Below are 14794 nucleotides of genomic sequence, written 5' to 3'. Positions count from 1 at the left end.
ATGCTAGTGCAAAAGCAGAGGCCCAAAGAAGGACCAGAGAACTCAAGAACATCTGGTGGACAAAGAAGGCTGAAGAAATCCAACACTTTGCAGACATCCATGATGCTCAGGGATTTTTCTAAGCCACAAAGATAATCTACGGACCAAGAAACCATGTCATACAGCCTCTATGCTCATCAGATGGAACCAAACTCCTGAAGGACAAAACATCAATTGCACTACGTTGGAAAGAGCACTACCAGAACCTTCTGAATCGCAGGTCTAATGAGGCCGATGAGGCCCTCTCACAAATCCTGCAACAACAAACCAGGGATGTGTTTGCAGCACTGCCTAGTTTGGAAGAAGTCAGCAATGCCATCAGCCAACAAAAAAAACAAAACAAAGCCAGCGGACCTGATGGGATTCCTGCTGAAATCTTTAAAGAGGGTGGACCTGAACTGATACAACAACTCCACCAGCTCATTGAAAAAGTGTATAAACCCCAGCATACTTCAAGGATGCCACCACCATCACCCTTTTCAAGAAAGGGGATAGAGCAAACTGTGGAAACTATCGTGGTATCTCCCTTCTAACCTCCGCTGAGAAAATTCTCGCAAGAATCCTTGCAAACCGCCTTCTCCCTGTTTCAGAAGGCACCCTCCCAGAATCTCAGAACGGCTTCCGCCCCTCCAAAGGAACAGTGGACATGATTTTCACTGCACGCCAGCTCCAAGAAAAATGCAGGGAACAAAATCAACATGGCATTCATTGACCTTGCAAAGGCATTTGACACAGTGAATCGCAGTGCTCTCTGGGCCATTCTCCAAAAAAATCGGGTGTCCTGACAACTTTGTGAACATCCTTCGACTCCTGATACTTCACCTTGTTGATGGGAAGCTTCCCACTGGAGTGGAAATCATCTATCAGACAGATGGCAAGCTATTTAACCTCAGCAGATTGAAAGCCAAAACCAAGGTCACCACAACATCTGTTACAGAACTCCAATATGCCGATGACAACGTAGTCTGTGCACATTCAGAAGAAGTCCTACAAGCCACTCTAAAGACCTTCGCAGAAGCATACGAGAAGCTCAGCCTCTCATTGAACATTGAGAAAACCAAAGTGCTCTTCCAACAGGCACCAGCTAATCCCTCTGCAATGCCAGGAATACAGCTTAATGGTGTAACATTAGAAAACGACCATTTCCGCTACCTTGGCAGCCTCCTCTCCACAAAAGTCAACATCGACACTGAAATACAACACCGCTTGAGCTCTGCGAGTGCAGCATTTTCCGAATGAAACAGAGAGTGTTTGATGATCAGGACATCCATAGAGATACCAAGGTGCTTGTTTACAAAGCCACTGTCCTCCCAACCCTGCTCTACACCTGTGAAACGTGGGTGGTCTACAGACGTCACACTCAACTCCTAGAGCGTTTCCATCAGTGTTGCCTCAGAAAAATCCTGCAAATCTTTTGGGAAGTCAGGCAGACAAATGTCAGCGTGCTGGAAGAAGCAAAGGCCACCAGCATTGAAGCGATGCATCTACACCATCAACTCCACTGGACTGGCCACGTTGTCTGAATGCTGGATCACCATCTCCCAAAGCAATTATTCTACTCCCAACTCAAGAATGGAAAACAGAATGTTGGTGGGCAGGAAAAGAGATTTAAAGATGAGCTTAAAGCCAACCTTAAAAACTGTGGCATAGACACTGAGAACTGGGAACCCTGGCCCTTGAGCGCTCTAACTGGAGGTCAGCTGTGACCAGCAGTGCTGCGGAGTTCGAAGAGGCACGAATGGAGGACTTAAAGGAGAAAAGTGCCAAGAGGAAGGAGCATCAAGCCAGCCCTTACCGGGACCACCTTTCACCTGGAAACCAATGTCCTCACTGCGGGAGAACATGCGGGTCAAGAATAGGTCTCTTCAGCCATCTACGGATCCATCCCCAAGACCCCACAACTGGAAGACCATCGTCCTCGACCTATGAGGGATCACCTAAGTAAGTAAGTATGTTTTTTCCTGGACTAAATTGTGCAAGTAGTCCCACCCTGTGAGTAATCCCCACCACCACCATCCCACCCTTGGGGGTGGGGGTGCTGGTGGTTGTGCAAACTTTGGTAATTTCATCTGGAAGTCACCCAGAACTGGGCACCCCTGGAGTTTCAGGTTTTGGGGTCTGTTTTGGTTTTCAATAACAATGGCAACACATTAATGTACACAGCACGATGGTGTTTTGCTCTTTTCTTGTGCTATGCTTTGTAGGAAGTCAGAAAAGTAAAGCACCTAGGCAACCAATCAGGTACCCCAAATTCCTTCAAAAATCAAAATGATAGTATTCATAATGGCAGTCAACTTCCAGACAAGGAATAGGTTATACCTAACTGAAGGCATCTAATCATTGCCTGATTGAGACCTAATACCCTGGAATGATCTATGACACTGCCAGTAAAGCACCAGATCCTTTTTTCCCCACCACAAATTTTCAAATTCATGCTTATCTTTCCAAAGATATAGCTAGTAAATGGTGGGTGACTGAAAAGGTGATTGTTTGAAGAGGAGAATTTGGAACTGAAAAGCCACCATTTAGGAAATTGTTACATTACTTCTGTTTCCTTGCTGCCCAAAACAAGTCTTCCAAAACCGGCCTTCCAAAAAGCAAAAATATCACAGTTCCATAACCATGTATAGGTACAAGTCTTCCTTAGGTTAAGGTAGACATATTTATTATTTTAAAAATGCAATATTTGTAAATTTTCAGGATTAAGGCAATTACACAAACAATTCTACAGTCTCACTCAAAAGAATGTGTTGTTTGTGAGGCACTGGCTTTTTTTTAAAGGGGGAAATCACAGAACACATCAGTGCCTATTTGCAATTGTACTGTAGAAGGCAGTTACTGGAGGAGAACACTACCTGTCAATCAACAAAAACACGAGCACCCAGTGCAACCTACATCAGAATTCCCTTGCTAAAAGCTGCCAACATTCTGAGGCCAGGTGTCAACAAGAGATCACCGGTGCTGGCGTGAAGTTCAGTTTTATCTTGTGGAAGTTGATGGAAAAGAAATATGTCCCTCACACAAGTTTTCCCCAAAGGAATCTCTTGCAGATGCAGCCTGGCTAAAACATGCTGCTGATGTGACAGCTGATTATAGAAATGCAGATATACCCTCTTCATTTATCTCTGAAACAGAACAGAGGACTGGAAGTTCGGGGTTAGGTTCTTAGGATGTTCCTAAGAAAGAGAAGACTGGGCTCTGGCATCTTCCTTTAATTGCTTTCTTTCAAGCAACATTTCTGCTCATACATATTGGAATCTTGTCACCAAGAAAAGGAAAGATGTACATAATTAAAAGCCTGACATTCTTTATTTTCTGCCCAAGTATTGAAGATACAGGAGCCAAATCTGACCCTATCATTGGGCACAATGTGGTGGTTACCTCTTACAGCAAGTACTTAAAGGCAGTGGGAGGGTGTTGGAGAAGCAGGCTGTGTGTCAAGCCACTTAGTAGTTTCTAAGTTATCTTGCTACTATAGAGTAGAGACAGGGACCCATTTCAACAAGTTACTTTTTAAATACAATTTTCAGGCTCTTGATTAGTAAACAGGAAAATAGGATAGGTCATATACCAGACCAGACTATCCAAGTAGCCTAATATTGTTAATTCAGATTGGGGATCACTTTCCAGGGTCTCACTCTTTTCTACAAAATATGGTTAGTGGGACACGTGATTCTCTATAAATTGTTGAACTTCCAACAGTCCTCACTAGCATAAAAAATGGCACATAATGGTGTGTTGCATATAATACTGTTTGGATGACAAAGGCTGCCTGTACACATGGCTCAATGCTATGAAATTCTGAAATCTGTAGTTTGGTGAGGCACAAGAACTCTTTTGCAGGGAAGACTAAAGACCTTGTAATGTTACCACTCCCATGATTCCATAGCATTGAGCCATGTCAGTTGAAGTGGTATCAAGCTGGATTAATTATACAGTATAGAAGTGCCCTATGAAACCACACACACACACACACACACATTAGTATGGCAGCACTTACAATATTCCTACAATAATTTGGGTGAGATTTAGATGCGTTTTTATTCTAACCCCCACCCCATCCCAAAAGCTATCAATTCTGAGGTATAGATACACCCCATGTGTTCCAAAGCCCTACCATAGATTGTTACCTGAGGATGTAAATTAAATACATAGAAATGTGAGGAATTGAATTTGAGACTTTCTTCTAGCAAAGGTCTAATAGTCCAGAATTCTTTTCATTCTCCCCAATGGGAGACAACTTTTTGAAATCTTTCATGTTTGCATGCAACAATGAAATAAGTGAAAATATACTCCCATAATTCTACCTCTTTCCATTTCAAACAGCATGGCATGTCACTGATTGCAAGAAACCTCTGATGTATCTGCCATCATTTGAGGCACTATGTCCTCTTGAGTAGACCACTAAGTCAACATCTCACAGCATTGTAATCTACTGACTCTAAAGTGAGAAACCTCTTTCTTAAGAAGTACAGTGGTCTGTAATTAAAACGAGAATTGCAGTTCTAATATAGGGCTGAATTAAAGCTAAAAGGGAATTGAATTTGCAGTATTACAAGTCTACACTTTCTCAGGTCCCTCTCTTTCCCCCTCTTTCCCTCTCCCTCTCTCCTTCCCTCTTCCTCTCCCTCCCTTTCTCTCTACTTACTTACTTAGACGATCCTTCGTAGTTTGAGGAGGATTGTCTTCCATCCTTGGTGTCTTGGGGGTGGGTTCTTAGGTAGCTGAAGAGACCTATTCTTGATCTGCATGTTCTCCCTCAGTGAGGATATCGGTTTCCATGTGGAAGGCGGTCCCAGTCAGGGTTGGCTTGACGGGCCTTCCTCTTGGCACGTTTCTCCCTTACGCCCTCCATTTGTGCCTCTTCGAACTCCGCAGCACTGCTGGTCACAAGAAAAGGTAAGGGTAAAGGTTTCCCCTGATGTTAAGTCCAGTCATGTCTGACTCTGGGGGTTGGTGCTCATCTCCATTTCTAAGCCGAAGAGCCGGCATTGTCCGTAGACACTTCCAAGGTCATGTGGCCGGCATGACTGCATGGAGCACCGTTACCTTCCCACAGGAGTTTTACCCATTGATCTACTCACATTGGCATGTTTTCGAGCTGCTAGGTTGGCAGAAGCTGGAGCTAACAGCAGCCGCTCACACCGCTCCCGGGGTTTGAACCTGGGACCTTTCGGTCTCCAGCTCAGTACTGTAATGTACTTCGCCACGTGGTCACAGCTGACCTCCAATTAGAGCGCTCAAGGGCCAGGGCTTCCCCGTTATCAGTGTCTATGCCACCGTTTTTAAGGTTGGCTTAAACCTTAAAAACTATTCATGAAATAAGGTTATAGGTTAGTTTATTTCCTATTGTTTTTCTAAATAGATACATTTATTGGAGATGTTGCCACTGATAGAGCATATTGTTCAGTTCCATTATCTGATGAAATGGAAAGCCCTCTCAGTCCTCTCTTGCCTTTCCAGGCACACTTTTAAACTTAGGTGTTAACTTCAGTTTCTTAGGTGTTGTAGCTTTTAGCTTTAAAAAGTTTGCTTTTCCTGGGAATGTTGCTCAGTTTGAAACCAAAACAATACAAAAACTGTAAAAGAAAAAGAGAAGGGTAGGGACTAAATATCTCCTTTAAACCTTAAAATACCTAACTTCTGATTACACTAACTGCTTGTCTTTTCAAACTTCTCATTGCCCTCCTGAGAGCCATCATGCTAATATTTGAGATATATGCTGTTTCTATACCACAACCTGCCCCTGCAGTCAATGAGCCTCAGCAAAGTGGAAACATGATGACCCGGTTCCATAAATATAAGCCTTTCTTCAGAGACTCCTCAGCTTTTTTGCAGTTTCTATTTGTCAGTTCCACTCTCCCCCTGACTCAGGTCCAAAGACAATTAAATCAATTAAATGAATGATTATTTTAAATAACATTCCATTGCCTTTCTGGAAAAAAATGTAGTGCCGGGCTCCTTTGAAATAAATGTGTTTTTCTGCCATTCTAGCCCTACAAAAAATGGTAAGTGTAGCCCTTAATGATTTGCTTGAAATAATTGCCTCCCCTGCTGACAACTTGTCAAATGCTAAAATGATGCAATTTGATAAGGCCCAGATAGAATCCTATTTTTCCTCAATGAGGTTAACACAGTAAATGCATTCCAACTAGAACATCTGCTCTTGGTAAAGCTTCAACACACATATCGATAAGGAAAGAGGATTTCTGACTCCCACTAAAAGGTTACAATTAATGGCTTACATTAATTTACACTTCATTTACAATGTTTAAAATGTCAACTTTGCATCAGGCATTAAGAATCAAACTACTGGAGATTATGGAGAACTCTGATTATATTCATGTCATATCTTTTTTTAAAAAAAATGTGAAACAAAAGTTAATTCTGGGTCCTTCAATTCAGATCACATACATAGCTCTGAAGAAAATGGAACCCTTTCCCCCATGTTGTTGATCTAATTAGAATTCTTCATTTCTGAAGCCACTGTTTGTCCATTAGGGTTCATTTCCGAGTAGAAAAAAAAGTTTCTCAAAGCAAATAGAAATGTTGGCTTATTGTTTGGGAAACCATGAATTGGGAGAACAACATTCCAGAATATTATGGTCCTGCTCCAAGCTTCTGTCACCAGACTTGGCTGTTTTTAACAATAATATAGAAATCAGAAATTGTATTACACATATTCATTTTTTTTTTTCGTTTTAGGGCCCATCAACACTGCACATTTAAAGCATTACGATTCCACTTTAACTATCATGTCAACATCCCATGGCATGCTACAGTTATTAGTTTGATGAAGCATTAAAGCTCTTTTGCTGAGAATTTATTTTAAAAACCCTCTCTAAGTTGCAAATATCAGGGCTCCATATGGTGTAGCTATGGAAGTTAAAAGGAATTCATTTTGCAAAATCTGTGCAGTATGAAAGCCCCACCTATTTTGGCCCTAAGAATGTTACTGGGCAAACTGCTTGCCATCTTGCCATTAGTTATGGAACTGTTTTTGGGCACCTGGTTTCAATAAGGTGGAATGAGATCTGTATGAAGGATCTATCTCCCAGGTTTGAAAATCATCTTCCTTCTTTGCTTTGTGGAGAAATACAGCTCTCTTGCTGGATGCTTTCATGCCAAACATAGATTTCTTTTAGATCTGAAAGAAATGAAGGCTGCTGGTAACATTCTTCTATCTCAGGCTTATAAAAGAGCTCCAGGGGGTTCATAAAAGTCTGCCTCAAAGAACCTGTGAGCCTTTCAAATCCTTCCATTCTTAGATTAAAACCCAAGCCAAAGAAAAATTTATCCCCCTTGTCCCATTCCCTAAGGCAACATTAGCCTGTACATGATGAAGGTACAAAAACCAAGGAAAAGTTGAGTATACCCAACATGGGCAAAATCTTTTTTCCCTAAGGATTTCAGGGAAGAGAGCCTTTCCCCCATGTATAGAATTTATCTCAATTATTCTGACTAGAAATATAAAGAAGTGTAGCTAAGACAAAATAATAACAAAAATAACAACAACAACCAACCAGCCAACCTGTAGTAGATAACTAGGACTGTGAATAAAAGGATCCATGTCCAGCAAGAGCAAGTTAAACTCAGTGGGCTAGGACAGAGAATCACCAGGTTGAAGACAAGCCACAGAGGTTTATTCAGTCTGGCCAAAAGGGATGCAAGTACAAGTGGCTGCTTCAAAGTATACAAGCATAAACGTACAGAGAAATACAAGGTATCTTATACAGTTCTGGCAACTATTCAGACTTTCCTCTCCCCTGATTGGCTGAAAAAAAGGCAGGCTAGATTCTGTGCTGCGGTTACCTAGAAGGGAGAATGGCAGCTGGGGATTGGTCAGAGTGAAGGATCAATCAGTTACAGATGCCCCCTGGAAGGGCACAGTTTGGGGAAAATAAACGGTAAAGATATGTTGATGAGCTCAGATGTCCAGTTTTGTGTCAAACAAAGATATGGATCTTTGAAAACAAAGGTGCAATACTCAAGGGACAAAAGTGCTGATCTTGAGTAATCAAGAACTTGGCTATCAATAAAGAGGTTTAACAAATGCACATACTCTGAGCTCCTGTTTCTGCAGACAGCAATCTCTCCACTTCAAGTGAACCATATAACTAGAGAAACAATTGTGGGTTTATCTGGGCTGACATGAGAAGTCACCTGTCTCTGCACATACATGAACAATGGATTTTATTATTATTTGACTTGGGAAATGGCCAGAGGACCATTCAACCAGCCTTTCCATTCTCAGGGGATTACCTTTGCAGGATCATGTAGCGTTGACTGTCTCTGGGCTACATCTTGATACATTTTATAAAGCAGTTATACATTTTATATATAATAAATAGATACAGTACACATAAGTTACAAGTTACACAGTTACACAGAAGATAATGAAGAATGGATACAATTTAATAAATGGTTAGAAATGATAGAATCTTTTTTTTGGGGGGGGGGGGGGGTGAAGCTGCTGTTTCGCCTGGTCTCCTGATGCTCAAACTCATATATATATCTTGCAGAACCCTTGATGAACTTGTGTGGGGTGGTGGTGTTGTGACTTGACAGCAAACCCTTTCCCTTTGGAGGATACACCAGGGTCCATATTTCTATTCTGTCTCCTGGGATTTTGCCCCAAGAACTTCTTAATTCTCCTATGGCTTTCAATATAATCTGAAGCAAACCAGGTATTTGCTCCTTATCTCGTAAATGGGGATAAATCCTTCTTTCAAATTCTCCAATTTCGCATGAAAATCTTGTTATCAAATATTTGGATATTTTCTGGATATGCATCCACTAGCTGACATCTATAGAGCCTGTCTTCAATATCCATGTAGGTTAGTGGGGAAACACATGAATATTATATACCTGCCTAAAAAAAACTTGCATGTGACAAGACTCCTTTCCTGTCAACAGCTCCAACCCATACCTTCTTTTCTTACCTTGGCACAATGATGCATCAGCTAAATTTTTAAAGCTGTTTTGCCTTCCTCATTGGATTTGATTTTTATAGCCACTGGCCAATCAGTATGGCTGAAGCATCATGGTTCCAAGGTGGGAAAGGAAGTGATGAAATAGCACTGTTGGCAGGACAGGATTGCATCTCTAGCACCCTTCTTTCATTCACAATGCAAAAATATCACACTGCACATTTAATTCATATTAGGAAGCAAAGCAAATACGATTAATTTATTGCCCATTTCACTCATATGGTTGAGCAAGCAGGCAATTGGATTGAATATCTAGTAGATGTCTTTGTGGATTAAACCTATTTATCATTTAGATTTTTAGCATCACTTCCAGTTTGGGGATTTTGATAGGGAAAAAAAAGATTCAGATTCCAACATTTTTGCAGGAGTGAGTTAAAGGGTAGTGATGTGCAAGATATTCAGATTATGGAGATGTGGGAAGGTTTGTTGGCATGTTTGGTCTTTAAAGAAGTAAACCAATTGGGGGGTCTCCTTTTCATTTTGAAAGGTGGAAGATGAAAATTAGAGGTCACACTTTCCCCTCCTTTCCGGGTCCTTACTTTTCACTTCAGCATCTCCTCTCCTTCTCCATAGGACATATCTACGCTGACCATTTAGGTCAGTATGATGGTGGATCAGGCCTGCAGTGGCTAAACCTGAATCCTGCACCAGGATTGAGGTTCTCTTCTAAGTTAGAGATTGTCAAGATTGTTAGAGATTTATAGATTGTCTTATTCCTAAAATCAGAACTGACAGCACCTGTCTTGACTGTGTTCCTATAATTCCCTCCCCACTGTGTCATGGGTAGTGATAACTGACATCCCACCTACCTTTCTGTGGGTGACCTGTTTGCCATCAACCAAATCATGGTCTCATTAAGGAGGCTCCCAGTTGCCTTATTGATTGGCATTCTGGCTGATGTTAGCCAGGATGCTCAAAGAGAAAGATAGGTGGGAGTGTAGCAGCTATCGTTCCATGCAACATTTAGGAAGGGATGAGAGGAAGCTGCCATCCTGAATCCCCAAGCCATCATTGTTCAGGGAACACAAGATGGCAGTCAAGAAAACTTCTACTTGTTCAGATTAGAAACTGGCCCAGCTGTCTTGAAAACACCTAATCCATCTTCTATACCTTGGCATGAAGATCACCTACTCTCTTCTCAGTAATCTTGAACTGAGGTTTATAATTACTACTGGATCATACTTTAAAGCAGATATAAATTGGTAATAAAATGGTTTCCTTCTGTCAAATTCCAAAATAAAGCTAAAATAAATGATAAAGTCAATGCCCTTGGCATCCTTGGGGGCTCATTTTCCAACCAGTTCTGTTTGGAGAAAAAAGAAGGCCCGAAAGTAAATCAGTCAGTCTTTGCTAGGTTTCAGCTGGAATGTTGGAATGGCTATAAAATCTGGGAGAAGAGACCCTTCTGTCTGCTTATTGCCACATAAGGAGGAAACTAATGAAAGGTAATGCTTAGGCAAAGACATTTATGCAAATGTATTTCCTTGCATTGCTGCTGAAATATTGTAAGTTTTACTGGAATTAGAAAAGAAACATTATTAGATCATATTGTTCACCAGCTTCTGTCCTCCCAGTTCTCCTCTAGAGCAGGACTGAGAACTGAATGTTTGGCCAGGAAACTAGATATAGGACCTTATCACACTTGGGGCCATCATACAACACTATCTTGGCCCCACAAGACTAATTCTCTGAGTGGTGAGGAAGCGTCTCAAGGTAAGCTACCTGCCTTTTCCTTCCCCTTTCCCTATCTGATGGGGGAAAGGGCAACAGCAACATGTGTTGCCACCCTTTCCCCTGTCTGATGGGAACGGGGTGCCAACGTGCCTTGTCCATTTCTCCACATGTCTGGCCAGTTTGCCTGCTTCATGGTACAAAAGCATTTTAGTTGGACTGTTTCATGCAGGGCCAGCCCTAAGTAATTTTCAAGGGTAAGCAAACAGAATTTTGATGCTCCCCTCCCCCCCAAAAAACCTAATCACTGAAAAATAAAAGCGTTGGATAAGCAAAAATGTTGGATAATAAGGAGGGATTAAGAAAAAGCCTACTAAACATCAAAATACATTATGATTTTTCCAAATTAAGCACCAAAACATCATGTTTTACAACAAATCAACAGAAAAAGCAGTTCAATACATGGTAATGTTATGTAGGAATTTCTATATTTGCGAATTTAGCACCAAACATTGAACTGGGATATACGGCAGTGTGGACTCAGATAACCCAGTTCAAAGCAGATATTGTGGGGTATTCTGCTTTGATATCCTGGGATATATGGCTGTGTGGAAGAGCCCTGAGGGTCCTTTCACACAGCCATATAACTCAGAATATCAAGGCAGATAATCCACATTATCTGCTTTGAACTAGATTATATGGCAGTGTGGACTCAGAAAGCCCAGTTCAAAGCAGATATTGTGGGTTATTCTGCCTTGATATTCTGGGTTATATGGCTGTGTGGAAGAGCCCTGAGGGTCCTTAGGAATCCATAGGAATTAAAAGGCCACTGAAAGGGAATCTGGCCCCCGGTATTTTTTAAAAAACCCTCTAAAATCAGGACAGTAAATAAAGAACAATACTCTGAAAATGGGAAATCCAGACAGGAAACAATCAGGGTAAGCTAACACCTCCCAACCAAGGATGCCGCCAGGGAGGAAGCAACCAAGCTTTGAATCTCAAGGCCATTACACGCTAATCAAGATGGCCAATGGCAAAATCCACACCTGTCTCCAACAGACAAGAGTTCTTCCTTTCTCCCACCCTGGACATCATTCCACAGATATGTAAACCTTACTTACCTCTATTCCAACAGACCTCACAACCTCTGAGGATGCCTGCCATAGGTAGGGTTAACCGTCATGAGAGAAAGCTTCTGGAACATGGCCAGGCAGCCCAGAGACCTGGCCTCAAGGAGGTGAAGGCCAGGCCGCAGCCACGGAGGCGGTGGGGACAAAGCAGTGGAAAGAGAGGAAGGCCACGCCTGGACGGAGGGTGCTGTGGGCGGAGTACCAAAAGGGAAACCCAGGTGCGGCCTTCCTCTCCTTCCGCTGCTTTGTCCCTGCCGCCTCCACCTATTCCGCCTCCTCTTCCTCTCCACATCTCTGACCATTACGCGAGCCTGGGAGGAGGAGGTGGGGATGCGCGTGCATGGATGCACGCATGTGCACACGCGGGTGGGGGAAGGTTAGGCATGCCCAGAGGGCGTGCCCCCTCCCAGCGGGGAGGGGAAAAAAGAAAAAAAAGAAAAAAAGAAGCTCCTTATTAGCCTTGGCCACTTGGGGTGCCTCAACTGCGCCCTCAGAGGATGGCGCCTTCAGCAACCCCGTAGTTTGCCTACTGGTTGAACCGCCCCTGGTTTCATGCATAGGTTGCTTTCAGCTAAATTTGGCCATATTCTAGAATGTTCATTTCCTAAGTAGAGCTGATCCCATAGAGAGCTCTACACACTTTCAGAATGTATAGAGGAAACCAACATAATAATGCTTGTTGATGTTGCATTCTGATAAAATGAAATATCTAAAGGATATATGATAAGACTGTTTGATTTTAATAGCTCTTACCAGCAAAGGCTTGTGGTTTCTACAACAATTACCTCATGGAGAGAGAAAACCCTTCTCTGACAGCTTTGTTTGATCCAGTAGTTAAACATGCTGGCTGCATTTTTCTAGATCATCTTTCCCTGGGGTTGTATTGTTCACACATATATAAAAGTGTATTGGAAATCACATAATATTTGTTCTGTTATCTGTTTCAGTGAACATCCACTATTTTCGTCTTAATAAATTTGTTCTTAGAGAATATGTGCCTTGGCTATGGAGTCATCAGCTATGATGGGGAGTAGAGATAAAGAATTATTACTGGATTTATGGATAGGTGTAAATACAGCCCATTCTTTATTCTTCTGGTATAATGCGCTTCTCTTTTTTATTTGATGATAGAACTTAAACCACAGGAAAGTATCAGAAAATTCACTTTAAATCAATGTAACTGTATCATATGATTACACTGCAATTTGAGGATTTATAAAGGGAGCTCAGACAAAGGGAACCAGGCATTCTTTAAAGAGAAATAAATTATATTAACATTTCCACATTAAAAATGAAACATAGCTGAAATCTTGCTGCTTACATCAATCAATTTTCAACACTTTGGTAAATTCAATTGTTCTAATTGTAACAAACAATAGGATTTAGGCTAACATTCCATCCAATGGCATACACAATATGAACCATGACAAAGATTCCTATGTTAAAGAAAGTAGTGGAGTAAATTCCCCAAAATTAGAAAGCCGGGATGAGAATTCTCTATCCCAGTGTATGTTACATAACTTTATGTATACAGTATGACCTTTATACCCATGGAACCAGTACCTGAAGTTTCTTCTACCACATCCAACAAAATGTGTCCTCTCTAAGAATTTTCTAGAAGATCATCAAAGGAGATTCCATGGTGTGCCTCCAGAGGGTACACTATTATCCATGATCTCCTGTTTTCACAGTAAGTTCAGGGACATATACCCTGTGGATATGGGTGTTGCAATGTACTTAGTTGCATAGAAGAGGTTTTAAACCATTTAGGGGAAGTCTTTTTAAGGGAAACTAGTGGCTTTAAACACACCAGAATCCTCACACCCCTTCCTGCAGTTGCCCATTTCTTCTTCAGATGAGAATTTTCTTCCAAATGTGTCATTGTCATTGTACTAAGTGTCATTCAGGTTTTTAGGGTTCTACACTATTTCCACCACTAATTAGTGATCCAAGAAATGTATTTCTTTTGTTTGAATAATGTTATTGTTCATTTTAACTGTATTACCTGCATTGCAGTTCATCATGTCATTGATTTCCTGTAATTCTTTTTTCTTTTTTCATTTCAGGATCATTCCCCAGCAATATGTCTCTCTATCACTTCATTTCACATATCCTAGAGGCTTGCATTCGATTCCAAAGAATACTCAATATTTGCCTTTAAGAAAAACACGTGTATAAGAGCAAGAAAGTACTGTATATACTCGAGTATAAGCCTAGTTTTTCAGCCCTTTTTTTAAGACTGAAAAAGCCCCCCTCGGCTTATACTCGGGTGAGGGTCCTGGTTAGCTTATATTTGGGTCAGCTTATAGTCGAGAATATATGGTAAATTTATTATTTTCTCTATTATTATTGGTATTATTACATTTATTATTTTTCTCTATTATTGTTGCTACTATTATATTTATTTTACATGTATTATTTCACTCTGATATTATTATTATTGCATTTATTATTTTACTCTATTTATTATTACATGTATTATTTTGCTCTATTATTATTAAAAGGATACATAAGCACATTTACATTGAAGAAGATGAGAATAATGATTTGATCAGAGTTGGACAGTCTTATCTTAAATTTGAGCTTTAAACATTTAACCTACGGATGCCTCAATTAATGTCATTTTATTGGTATCTATTTTTATTTCTGAAATTTACCACCCTCGGCTTATACGGAAGTCACTGTTTTCCCAGTTTTTTGTGGTAAAATTAGGTGCCTCGGCTTATATTCGGTCTGCTTATACTTGAGTATATACGGTAAGTGTCTTCTTTCTTTTAAATTCATCCCAGTTGACCACAGATTGACCTCTAGAATATTTATGGGCATACTGTGAGCCATATGCAATATACAGCTAACTTCTATATGATCTTTACGGCCCGGCCCTTCACCAGATGATTAATCTGCACTACTATGGTCCAATGTTTTAGCCAATGCATGTGCAAATCACTTTAGGAACACATAAGG

The sequence above is a fragment of the Anolis carolinensis genome, chromosome 4, assembly GCF_035594765.1.
Source record: "Anolis carolinensis isolate JA03-04 chromosome 4, rAnoCar3.1.pri, whole genome shotgun sequence".
Classification (NCBI taxonomy): domain Eukaryota; kingdom Metazoa; phylum Chordata; class Lepidosauria; order Squamata; family Dactyloidae; genus Anolis; species Anolis carolinensis.
This window is presented reverse-complemented; position numbering follows the sequence as displayed.